Here is a 13,235-nt window from a genome sequence, read left to right as displayed (position 1 = left end):
TAAAGATCTGATGAAGACTTATTATTTATGACAGTTGACAAGGGAACTCCTACAGCAGTCTATATTTTAAAAAGCCTTCCTTCTTTCCTTTTTTTTTCAGTGTCCCAGGGCAATGTTTTGGTTATCCTCTAGAATGTTTACATTTCAAAAACATGATAAGATTTCCAATTTTCAAGAGATAGAGAAAGAATTCAAGTTTTCTCCTAGGAGTTTTGGGGTACTTGCCAGGTAAATTTTTCTTCATAATAGGGGCCAGAAGACATTAGACATTTTATTTGTTTTCTCATCAATTACCATAACATCCTCCTCTTCATTTTCATCACTTTGTCAGAGATTCTACCTCTTAGCATCCTAACTTTGTCACAGTATCCAGATCTTCATCTGAAGAATCAATCTTAGGCCCTCCTAGCTTTGTAGAACACATACCAAGGCCTCCAACTTCTTATCCTGCTCTCCCACCTGTCTGCTAGCTGTGAAGCTAGCAGAGTATTAGACATTCACACATCCTTCTCTAATCTTGGCTATTCTAATTTTCTTTTGTTTATTTTTATCTTTAGAGAGAGAGCACGCATGCTACCGGGGGAGGGGGAGGGAGAGAGGGAGAGGCAGAGGGAAAGAGAATCTTAAGCAGACTCCACTCTCACCATGGAGCATGACCCCAAGCTTGATCTCACAACCCTGAGATCATGACCTGAGCTGAAATCAAGAGTCAGACGCTTAACTGACTGAGCCACCCCTCAGCTGTTCTAATTTTCTACTTCAAGCTCTAGCCTCTAGTTGGGCATTGGTAGCCACCAAACTCCCCACAGTAGAAACCAACCCACTGTAGCAACTTTGAACTTCCTTTCTCTTCTGCATTTTTCAGGTATCCCCATACTTACATGGTGGTCCACAAGCATCTGACATATACACTACCCTTCCTCCCATAAAGACCCATGCCCAAGTTGGGACTTCCTCACAGATGCCTCACTCTCAAGGCTCATTTCTTCCGTCTTCTGACTGGCTAACCAATTATTGTGGTCACAATCAGCTCAGAGCTTTCTGCATGTAATATGAAATTGTCCCCATATATAGGAGGCAGAGAGAGACCAAAGAAAGAGGAGGCCACTCCAGGTTAGTAGGTTGATAAGCAAAGGAAGTTAGGCTTGTCTTGGGTAGCATTAAGATAAGTGGATCCCCAATGCCTGTCAAATTTTTAAAGTTTATTAAGAAGCCCTAACTAAAGAAAGAACCCAGATGTCCATCAATAGATGAATGGATAAAGAAGATGTGGTCTATATATAGAATGGAATATTACTCAGCCATCAAAAAGAATGAAATCTTACCATTTGCAACAATGTGTATAGAACTAAAGGGTATTATGCTAAGCAAATTAAGTCAGAAAGACAAGTACCATATGATTTCATTTATATGTGGAATTTAAGAAATCAAACAGATGAACAGGGCAGCCCGGGTGGCTCAGCAGTTTAGCACTGCCTTCAGCCCAGGGCGTGATCCTGGAGTCCTGGGATCAAGTCCCACATCAGGCTCCCTGCATGGAGCCTGCTCCTCCCTCCGCCTGTGTCTCTGCCTCTCTCTCTGTCTCTCTCTCTGTGTCTCTCATGAATAAATAAATAAAATATTAAAAAAAAAACATGAACATGGGGGGAGGGAAGGAAAGATAAAATAAGATAAAAACAGAGAGGGAGGCAAACCAAAAGAGATTCTTAACTCCAGGAAACAAACTGAGGGTTGCTGGATGGAAGGTTGGGGGTGGGGGGCGGAATGTGATCACTGGGTGATGGCATTAAGGAGAGTACTTGATGTAATGAGCACTGGATGTTATATGCAAATGATGAGTCATGAAATTCTACCCCTGAAACTAATAGTACAGTATATTTTAACTAAATAAAATTTAAATAATTGTTTTAAAAGATGCCCTAACTGGGTTTAGTCATGTGTAGAGTGCAGGTAAGCTCAGTACCACATCATATCTCAATGTTATGTCCTTGGAGCAGCGTCTGGGATCAGGAAAGGCAAGCAGAACCCACATTCCAAGGACAGGGGAGGGGATGAGGAGTCTCTGAGTGCTGTGAGTGAAGTCCAGCTCACAGGTGAACCGGCAGCCACTTCTTTTGGATGACTTTCCCTATCACCCTCTGAGGTAGGGATCCTAGTACCTCCTGAATGCTAATAGCATGGCAATTCTCCAAGGATGAGAAGATCTTACAATAAAACATTTTTTAGAGTATTTGTCCTTATAACCATGTTGCAGAACTAAGACTCCATGGCACACATTTGGGGAACTACAAATAAGTAGAATTGTCAAAAAATCACCTTTCTGTGTTTCCTCTTCTCATACATTAATAATCATAGTTGAATAATCTGATTCTATGTGGCTAAGTCCAAAGAAGCCAAGAAAATAAGGATATTTAGGCAGCTATTTGGATCTTTCCAGTTCCCAAACCTCCAAACCTAAGTGATCCTCTGAGCTGCAGACTTGATGTCTATTGCTTTTCAAATTCACCAGAAAGTTACTGTGTGCCTTATTTCCTAGTATTCTGTAGAAATAGTTTACATGTTGCATTTAAAACAGAGCTTATAACCAACATGAGATTTAGTAGAAATAGCTTGACTTCTCTGAGTTCCTAAGAAAATTAAGAATTCAAATCAGTTCCTGCAGCCTTTCAAATTTTTTACAACTAGAGCCTCTGCTTCATGCTTCTCTTACGTGAAGGTGACTACTCATTGTCTGCCTCCCCACTGCTACCCAGATACCCCAACATTAATAAAATGGCTTTAGAACAAATCACAAGGAAATCTGGTTCTAAATAGTGCTTATGAAAATGGAGCAGTTGATGGTAATATTCAATTAAGAGAACATCAATAAATTTTTTTATATAAGCTCCATCCCAAAAGATGGTCAATCATGCAGGTCTCCTTTAGGTTGTAGACAAATGATAGAAAACTGCCTTTGGCACCTGATTTCTTTTCCATATGCTAAAAGTTATCTGTTTGGTTTACTGGACTGATGAGCTTAAAGAGCTTGCATTAGCTCATATTAGCTCAGGATTCTCCAGAGACACAGAACCTATAGGATGTTTAAACATAGAGAGATTTATTTTAAAGAATTAGCTTACAGAGTTGTCAGGACCAGCAAGTCCAAAATCTACATACAAAGCAGACCAACAGGCTGGAGACCCAGGGAAGACTTGATATTACAGCTTGAGTCCAAAGAGGTCTGGAGACAGAATTCCCTCTTCCTTGGGGGACCTCAGTCTGTTTTCTCTTCAACCAATTGAATAAGGCTCACCCGCATTATGGAAGGCAATCTACTTAAAGTCTATTGATTTAACTGTTAATCACGATGGAAAAAAAAAATGCTTTCACAGCAACATCTAGACTGGTGTTTGATCAAAAACTGGGTAGCATGACCTAGCCAAGTTGACACATAAAGTCAACCATCACAGACCTTTCATAATTTTCTAAGAGCTAAAAGCTTGCATCAGAAATAAGATGGAGTGATTGAAATGAGACCAGCTTTTTTTTTTTTTTTTCTTCTATGTGGCATGTCTTTCATTGCTTGCTGAAGTGGAGCTGAAGGATGCCCCTGGCAGAAGATCTGGTTCACAACCCGTGTCAGACCCAGCCCCTCGTGAAAGCAGAGGCTCCAGGCCACAGCCCAGGGTCTGTCTACTCTATTCTAAACTCAACCCCAGTTCATCTTTCCTGCCCACATAGGGAGGGAGAGAAGTAGAAGAAAGGTGCTTCTAAGTTGCCACATAGGTGCTGATAAGCTCCCACAGACATTCTGAGAAGAGGCGGTTGGTATTAGAGATTCAAACCACCTATAATCATCTAGACTAGTAGGATTTCCAGTCACTTGCTCACCATAGAAGCAATGCTATTCTTCTTTCAAATGAACCACCTCTTACGTACTCTTGATGATAGCAACAAGACCAAGTAACTCATCACAGAGGACTGGAGACCATCGATAAAGCCTACCATTTGTTGAACTGAACTAGAAAATTTCCCAAAGAGATCACAGGTGTTTGGGTCCTAGAATGGGTTTCTGGGAGTTAGAAACTGGCATTATGATGTCAACTCTGTTCTGTTGAACAGTCTCTCATTCCACTTAGCTAATTCAGAATCCTGGCATCTACAGGGGTCCTCCTGCAGGCCTGGGGTGCTGGGAGAGATCAAGTCTCCCTCCTTCCCTTTCTCTGCTCTAGCCCTGTCACACTCTGCTGCTAACTCCCCATCTATCAGGCACCAAGGGTCATCACCACTTCCTGCAAGTTCCTGCTGAACCTCAGTTTTTATGAAGCATGGCCACTGTGAATATACAGAACCTAGAGGTGCCAAACCCCAGAGTTTCAGAGAGGCGTGGGGGAATAGCCTTTTGAGCTTTTACTCTCAGTCCTTTCTCTTCCTTGGGCCGGAGGTGTATCGATGAGCTGGGTCAAGAGACAGATGAGAATGACGACACATTGTACTGTCCTTCCAATGACTAAGATTTTTGTACTGGACCAACCTTTGCACACTTCACTCTTTTTTGCCTGAAAGGAGATGCCTCCACCCAACCTTCCTTTTGGCCTGCCCCACCGGTTAACCAGACATGCCCAGGCAGGTCCTACTGCTGAACACAATTTAGGTTCAAGCTGGAAGCCCTGTCATGCTCCCAATGTGTCCCTCTCTCCTTGTGTAAACACAACACACACAGCAGTTACATTTTAAAATATAGAAATAATTAGGAATGTGGTTACCTTGAGGGGATCACAATTCAATACGTTGTTTGTAGAATGAATTTACATCCCTGTTCATAAAAAGCTCTATTCAGATGTCAATACTTCTATATTACTAGAAGCCAGCAGTTGGCTGGGACATTCAACTTGCTGTCAGTAAACGTGCACTTCAAGTGGTCTGCCTGAGAGCATAGCTGGCCTGTGCTGACCCATCCACACTCCCACATCCCCTTCTTCCCAGGAACAAGAGTGATCCTTTGTCAAGGGGTAGCTATGAGACATTTGCCCTTTAATCTACAGATCTGAGCCACAAGAGCAAGGCACCCATTTTAATAAATGCAATAAAACTACCACATAAGTACTTATAAAGACAAGGTAAAAGTTCTTGGACCATAAAGTGTTAGAGTCAGAGGGATCTTAATGAGCACCTTGTCCAGGGCCTTGACCTTCATTGCACGTTAGACCCACCTGGGAACCCAGATCACAGTAGACCACTGAAGTCACTCTCTGGAGGCCTGGAAATGGGTATGCACAGGAGGGCTAGTGATCTGGTCAAATGGTTCTCAAGCCCACTTGTTCTTTTTTTTTTTTTTAATAAATTTATTTTTTATTGGTGTTCAATTTACCAACATACAGAATAACACCCAGTGCTCATCCTGTCAAGTGCCGCCCCCAGTGCCCGTCACCCATTCACCCCCACCCCCCCACCCTCCTCCCCTTCCACCACCCCTAGTTCGTTTCCCAGAGTTAGGAGTCTTTATGTTTTGTCTCCCTTTCTGATATTTCCCACACATTTCTTCTCCCTTCCCTTCTATTCCCTTTCACTATTATTTATATTCCCCAAATGAATGAGAACATATAATGTTTGTCCTTCTCCGATTGACTTACTTCACTCAGCATAATACCCTCCAGTTCCATCCACGTTGAAGCAAATGGTGGGTATTTGTCATTTCTAATAAGCCCACTTGTTCTTAAGAATCACCTGAGGAGCTTAAAAAAAAATTAACTTCTAGGACTTATCCCAGACTTATTTGGGTGTGAGGTTTTTAAAGCTTCCAGGATATTTGGCAATCAGTCAGGTTTGGAAACCATTGCTCTACCCAGCTCTAACACTGTCCTGAGGCCACAGATATGTTAAATGTCTTTGCCCCAGCAAATACAGTTAACAGATAAGAAAGCCAGGACTAGAATTCAGTTTTACAGTTCTCAGTTTGGCATTATTTATGAAGAAACTATTAAGCCTTTCTTTCTTTCAACCTGGAAAGAAATATCTACTTTTATATTTTAGGTTTCACAAAAATGTTGAACTATGTTTTGTTTCATTTTTTTTCTATTTCATCAAAACCTCCTTACACCTAGAAAATGCTTCAAAATGAGTTTTTTTCAGTAGTTCATAGGGAAAGTGCTTTCCTAATTGCAAGAGTCAATCACTAAAATCAAGGGCAGTGAAGGAGGATTGTGGACTCTCCTTTTAAAATGATATTTTTAAAATATTCTTCTGGGGCACCTGGGTGACTCAGTCAGTTAAGTGCCAGCTCTTGCTCTCAGCTCAGGTCTTGATCTCAGGGTCACAAAGTCAAGCCCCACATTGGACTCCATACTGGGCATGGAGTTTACTTAAAAAAAATTTTTTTTTAAAATATTCTTTCATTTTTCAAGAGAATTAAGGTATGGAGGCACCTACTACATGCCAATCACCATGGCCATATTTTTGAGAGACTTAAAGTATAAAACATGGCAACAAAGGGCATATTTATTTCATGGGGAAACAAGCAAATGAAAGGAAGCAATCAGGGGCTATGGGGCCAGGACTATGATAGTCCTTTGGAGTAGGTAGAGTGTGAAGTGGACTGTTACTCAGAGAATGCCTCGCAGAAGAAGCAAGTCTTGAGAGGTGAACATGATGTTTCCAAATCCCATCCAGTCCTTGGAGTAGGGAAAAAAACACCTGTTTTTTTGTTTGTTTGTTTGTTTGTTTGTTTTGTTTTGTTTTCTTATAATCCTGTAGTTTGGGGATCTCTGGGTGGCTTAGTGGTTTTAGGCACAGATCCTGATCCTGGAGTCCTGGGAACGAGTCCCACATCAGGCTCCCTGCATGGAGCCTGCCTGTGTCTCTGCATCTCTCTCTCTCTCTCTCTCTCTCTCTCTCTATCTCTATCTCTGTTGTCTATCATGAATAAATAAAATCTTTTTTTAAAAAAATCTTGTAGTTTGCTGTTTCTTTACACTAATTGGGGTTTTTGTTGCTTCTTTTCCTTGGTGTTTTTTTTTTCCCTGATTTGTTTGTTTGGGGTTTGTCTTTTACCCAAGTTGTCCTTTGCTCAGTCAGAAGTGAAATATTTGGCACACAGTTGCAAAGCCTGCGGGGGTTCCATAAATTCTTGGTGCCTGAGTGATGCCAGGTGGCCTTGACAGTGATGATCTCATCTAGGTAGCCTGAGCCCAGTGTGTCCTTTTGGAATGTGCTCCCCCTGCTGGTCAACTCTAAAAGTTGAAAATTGGTTTTGCCACAGCACTGCATTCCTACAGTTGAGTGCACTTCTCAGACCCAAGAATGTGAGCTTGGCAGAGTAGTAAGAATCTGGGGGCTGAAGAGCTATCTGGCTTAAAAAAATAAAACTTATTCACACACTCATTCAAGTTGACTGCCTTAAAGCAAATCTAGTTCACGTGGGCTCTTGGAAGGAACGGGCAAAAAGAGAAAAATCTGAGTCTTTTTATTTTCATGTTTGCCCTCACAATAAGAAGACCAGTAGAGGGATCCCTGGGTGGCGCAGCAGTTTAGCGCCTGCCTTTGGCCCAGGGTGTGGTCCTGGAGACCCGGGATCGAGTCCCACGTTGGGCTCCCAGTGCATGGAGCCTGTTTCTCCCTCTGCCTATGTCTCTGCCTCTCTCTGTGTGTGACTATCATAAATAAATAAAAATTTAGGAAAAAAAAGAAGGTCAGTAGAGTTTAAGTCAATTTCCCAAAATGTGCCTGCTTATGAGCAATAAAGGATTGACCCCCAAGGCATTTACAGGGAATAGTATTGCCAGAGTTAGCAAATATCCAATTAAATTCGCATTTCAACTAAAAAATGAATCATTTTTTAAGTGAGTATGTCCTATGCAATATTTAAGACATACAAAAAAATGATTCATTTTTTTATCTGAAATACAACACTAGTGGGAGCCCTGTGTTTTATCTGGCAACCCTAAGCAGGAGGAAAAAGTAAGATGAGGAGAAACGTCCGTCCAGAGGCAAAGAAGTCTCTTAGATGAATACTGCCCAAATGTAGTAGTGGCTGGAAGCTGGAGACTGTTGAACCATTAGACCAGAGATGATAACCAGGCCTATCAAGACCCTTTTAATTTAATTTTCTTTCCTTAGAGCTGGAGACAGGCCCCACACTATCGTATCTGTCAATTAACTAAATGCAGCTTGTCCTGTTTTTCTGACTCTGCCTGTTTCCCAAGCTGTAATCAAGCGGGTCTCATGTTAATTAACACATTTCACTTCAGCGGCCAGTGGCTTTATTTCCTAAGGGGACACTTCAGCAGCCACAGTAAGATGGCCTATAAATATACTACGTGTTTTCTCTTGCTATTCTCATTTCTGGCCTCCCCAAGCACCCAGCTGCCCTTTACAGAGCAGATCTGACCCTTTGCTGTCTCCCCGGAGTGAGGGCAGACAAAACTCCAGAATCTCCACTACCGACTCACCTCTTAGGGGAGCTTCCCAGGAGAATTTGCAGGCAAGCATTTGCCAGTTTTCTCCTAAATGTCCCTTGAAAGCAGTTTTTCATTCCTTTACTCATTGTTTACATCCCCTTATTTATATACAAAATGCTGAAAGTCTCAAGCCATGCTTTGAGCTCCTCACTGGGTTGTGGCATGGTCCACTCTTGTACACCTTTCTGGATCAGCAAGAACTAAGTCGGCCCTGCTGTAAATGGGACCAGGAATTCAGGCTGTTCCTTTTCTTTCTTTCCTATTTGTTTCTTCAGTGAATTTTTGTTATTTTGAAGTGCTGATCCCAGACAGATATGTTCATAGTCATGCTGACTTAAGATGTTAGGTTTTCATAATTATTAAAGTACATCAGATAGAAAGAGACACATGACCAAGCATATAGATAGAACACTTACACCGTAAGGACAAGATCATTCTCATGTACCCAAACACCAAACCTGGCATCTCACAAGACCTGAAAATTGGGGGAGATGAACACAGTTGTATTAATTTCACTGAAAAAAGATCAAACTCTACATTTTTTCACAAACTCAGATCATCATTACTACTAACTTGAAGCCGTTCTTTGTGGATGAGACAGACTGTGTCACCTGTAATGTCTTTTAAATCCATAGCTCCCCTTCCTAGAAAACAGCTCAATTCACCCTGGAAACACAGGATAAATATAAATGTATTGGGGCATGGAGAGGGCAGAGTCCTATAAGCTTCCCTAACATAGATTGTGTGACTACCATTTGCTCTCTCTCTGGTTTCATTCCAAAGGCTCTTGATAGAACAAATAAATTCTGTCTAAAATGACAGTTGCTTAGAGACTAGACATGCTTAGGGCATTGGGATGCGAAAGTAGATTTGACAAAAGCAGCAAGACACCTTGTTTAGAACCTGCTCACTGACAGGATCTAGGATAAAGAGAACTGGGTTCGAGACTCATGTTGGGATAGTTGCAAACCCAGTAACTTCAGAGTCAGGAGGGCTTTCAGTTTTTGCTCTAGAACTGCTCATCTTTCCCAAAATGTTTCCATTAGACTACCCTCATCATCAAGGGCTCCCTAAGGCATATTGATAAAGTCCAGCCCCTGTACAGTCCCACCTTGACAACTGGAGTGCTGGCTACTCCCTGAGAGAACCTGTCTGCTTTGGCTACCAGGCTTCTTTCTCTCCCTGGAACACTCCCAAAGGAACTCCTTTGGTCATTGCAGGAGCTCTTGCCTTCCTTTTTCCTCCTCTCACATTGCACACATCGCCCTACTCCTCCATAGTTGTCCCAGGTTACACAGCCTTCAAAATCCGTTTGTACTTGCTCCCCTCAAGAGGCACCCATCATTCCACTGCCTAGAGCTCACTTCTTCCTTGGTTCCTCTGGAGTTCTGGTGTCTGCCCACTGACTCAGTGGTGGACCAGATATAGCCTTTGACATGGCTTTACATTAATATTCTAACCTGGGGTGATGTATTTCACCTCCTCAACCAGGTCGAAAGCCCTTTCAGAGGAAGGACCTGGTATGGCCCTACACATTTATCACAGGCCTCCAGTAAATATTTCAGAGTAAATAAAATATTGGAATATCTGCTTTTGGCTCCCTAACTGAAGACTGAGGAAGCTGGTGACCAAGAGAGTAGTACTTCACTCTTGAGAAGAGGTAAAGTCCCACAAAGTTAACCAAGCATATTTGTATGAATAATATCCTTCATGGCATACATGTTATATGTCATATTTGTTATACTATATGTGGTATAACTTTCATGATAAAGGTGAAGATGACTCAAATGGAAAAATCTGTCTCACCCTAAGATTCAAAAACAAATGTAAGAACTTCAGAATGCAATAATTTTTTTTAATCACCTATTAAAAGGAAAATGGTATTTTTTAAAAAAGATTTATTTATTCATTCATTCAGAGAGAGCGAAGAGAGAGGCAGAGACACAGGCAGAGGGAGAAGCAGGCTCCACGCAGGAAGCCCGACGTGGGACTCAATCCCGGGTCGCCAGGATCACACCCCAGGCCGCAGGCGGCGCTAAACCGCTGCGCCACCAGGGCTGCCCGTTGTTTTTTTTTTTTTTTTTAAGGATCTATTACCCAAGATAAGCCACAGAGAATAAACGCTGTAGTAACCTAATATTTTGGGGAGCTATATCCACAAGGGGAGAAAACATGCCCTGTGGCATATCCCCATGGCCTGATCTAAGGCTCATGCAGGCCTTTTATCTACTTCTGGAATCACCCTGATTCACTCTGGTCATGGCCTCTAACAGCCTCAGGCAGGGCCAATATTGTGGTATTGGGGCTTATTTCTGAAAGCAGATTTCCTTTTTGCAGGTTGTTCATATGCCAACCTCAGGGTTTCTTATATATGAAGAAATGAGGAAACTGTAGCGGTGTGCTTGGCTGAAGTCTTGTTTTGTTTTTGTTTTTTTCATTTTGACTCTGATCCAGGTGCCCTTGTCGGTGGAGAAATGCAGCCTCGTCATAGCCTGGCGTGATGAGTGGATACAGGTGTGTGGGGACTGCCCGTGTGCGTAGGGTAAGAATCCAGGGAGAGGAAGAAGACAGTGGGCAGAAGTGGCACTAGTTGACCCAGATGGGAGGCAGGAAGTGAACCTTCCTCTTTCCATTGGCACCTGGATCCACTTTGCTGGAGGGTTCAGTCTTCATTCGTATTCATATCCTTGAGCCAGCTGGTGGGAGTCCCTTTACCGAGAATTTTGTCTGCAGCAGGAGGGGGGCCTTCAGGGCAGCAAGAGTGATCTGTAATCATAAGGCCCTAACTCAGCCACTCTTTCTGCTTCCCTCCCACATTTCAAGGAGAGTGAAAATTGATAGGAAAAAAATCTGAATAATTAATCCTAAGAAATAAAAATCTTGCCATCTTTTCTTAAAACTTTTAAAGCACTTAGAGCCTATACCATTTAGTGCTAAATTCTTTTCTGGCTTGGGTCATTTACTCTGGTCTATTCATTAATTTTGCCTCTCCAACTCAAGTGTAACTTTCTTGAGGGCAGAGAATGACACAATTTTAGTACCACTTCTTCCCATCACCCTATGTCTAGTACAGTTTCACGTTCATTGTGTGCATTAATCAATTACAGTGAGCTAGGAGTAGTTATATGTATTATGACAGCCTATCCCAAATATGTAATATTTACCAATGAGAACAATCCTGCAAGAGATTCTTGGCATGGATAAGGCTTTTTTGAAAGACAGGAAAACCCAGCCTCAAGCGGAAGCTGCTAATAGAGTATTTGACTTGAGAAGGTGCCCTTTATGGCTAGTTCAAGAGAAGTCATAGAATTGGGTGAAGTTCAGAGTACAGAGCCTGGAACAGGACGGGTGATAGTCCCTGGGGCCAAAAAGAAATGAGTGTGCTTCTGAGGGGAAATCCAGTCCATAGTTCTATCAGGTGGGGACTACTCCAGGGGCCTGCCTCACAGATACCTGGAGGACATTCTCCTCAAGAAATATTGGGATGTCTGGACTTTGGGGCAAGGTGATGAGCAACAGCAAAGCAGCACCTGGAGTTAGGGTGGGTGGGTGTGGAGCGGCCCCATTTGTCCTCTTTGGTAGAAATCACACTCCAGGATACCTGATAGCATCAGAAGCTGCCACATGGGCCAAGACTGGCCCCTGACAGGAACCAGGAACTCTGCAGGACCAGAGAGGTGCTAGAGTATCTGCCAATGTTCTCTTTTGTCCAATTTGGTAGTGACTAACACCACTCCAAGCTTGACACCAACAAGAATAAACAGCAATCTTCTCTAGGAGGAGTTGTTAACAATTTCCTGATTTTAAATTCTATGCTATCATCTCTCCATAAGCCCATTCCTCTCCTATTCCCCTAATCAGATAAGTATGAATCTGAGTTTGCTTTGGAAGCTTGAACTAGACTTGAGGTTGGGGGTATTTCTGTAGCCATCCTGCTTCTCTATTCTCTACCTGTTCAAAAAGGTAGAGCAGGAGCTAAAAGAGGTGAAGGTGAGCAAGCAGCCACTTGCTAAACCCTCCCTCTTGGATTCCCAGCAAACAGTGGGAATTTCAGCTGTAGGCAGATTTTGTTTCTCCTTAGCCCTATCTTCAAATTTTTCCTCTTAAGAGCATTCTCCAGGGGAGAAGGAGAGGGAAAGGACACCACACAGCCTTTGCCAGGGGTTCACAGTTACTTGAGTTTGGACTAGAATTCAATGTCCCCTCCGACTCCAAAGAACCTGTGATGTGTATCTGCAAACCAGATGTCACCCCGAATTCTCCTGTCCCTTGCCGCTTAGAACTCATTGGTGCTGCCCAGCCCCACAGTGAAAGTGTTGGGGGGTGGGGGGAATCTGACTTCAGAGTGTGCCATTTTGGAAAAAAAAGAAGGCAGGAAGGAGGGGAGGATGGAAAGCAAGAGGGAAGGAAGGGAGGAGGGATTCACAGCATTGGCCAGACACGGAGGAAGGGATGCAGGTGTTGATGTGACCCCAGCCTGCGGCCTCTGTCCCGCCGGGCCGCCCCCGGCACCGCGTCCTCGCGTCGCTCCTCTGCACTCCCTGCCCCACAATGTTTCTGGAACTCGGTTTTCTATCCAGATCCCGCGAAGTACTTCGGCCACTCCTCACAGCTGTCTGGGTCACTCCCGAGGTCCCTCTGACCGCGTCGGCCACATGGGCCTCATCGGCCGCGCAGATCCAGCCTCCCATCCTCAAGCTGCCTTTTACAGAAGGCCAGGACCCCGCAGGGAGCACCAGCTGCCCGGGGCCGCGACCCGCCCCGCCGGCCGATTCAAGCCCGGCGGGTGAGGGGCGGCGG

General features: G+C 43.4%; 1 long non-coding RNA gene across 5 annotated transcripts in view; it reads right to left on the bottom strand.

Annotated features, from left to right (window-relative positions):
• The window catches only part of LOC144295880 (uncharacterized), a 34,730-nt gene extending 30,670 nt beyond the window's left edge, over positions 1-4,060 (bottom strand). For all 5 annotated transcript variants that reach the window (XR_013363005.1, XR_013363006.1, XR_013363004.1 and 2 more), the window contains exon 1: positions 3,871-4,060. This is a non-coding gene — a long non-coding RNA (uncharacterized LOC144295880). The remainder of the gene's footprint in view (positions 1-3,870) is intronic.
• Between the last annotated feature and the right edge of the window lie 9,175 nt (positions 4,061-13,235).

Source organism: Canis aureus, chromosome 24 (genome assembly GCF_053574225.1).
Source record: "Canis aureus isolate CA01 chromosome 24, VMU_Caureus_v.1.0, whole genome shotgun sequence".
Taxonomy (NCBI): domain Eukaryota; kingdom Metazoa; phylum Chordata; class Mammalia; order Carnivora; family Canidae; genus Canis; species Canis aureus.
Note: the sequence above shows the minus strand (reverse complement) of the source record. Positions and strands in the feature narration are given on the sequence as shown.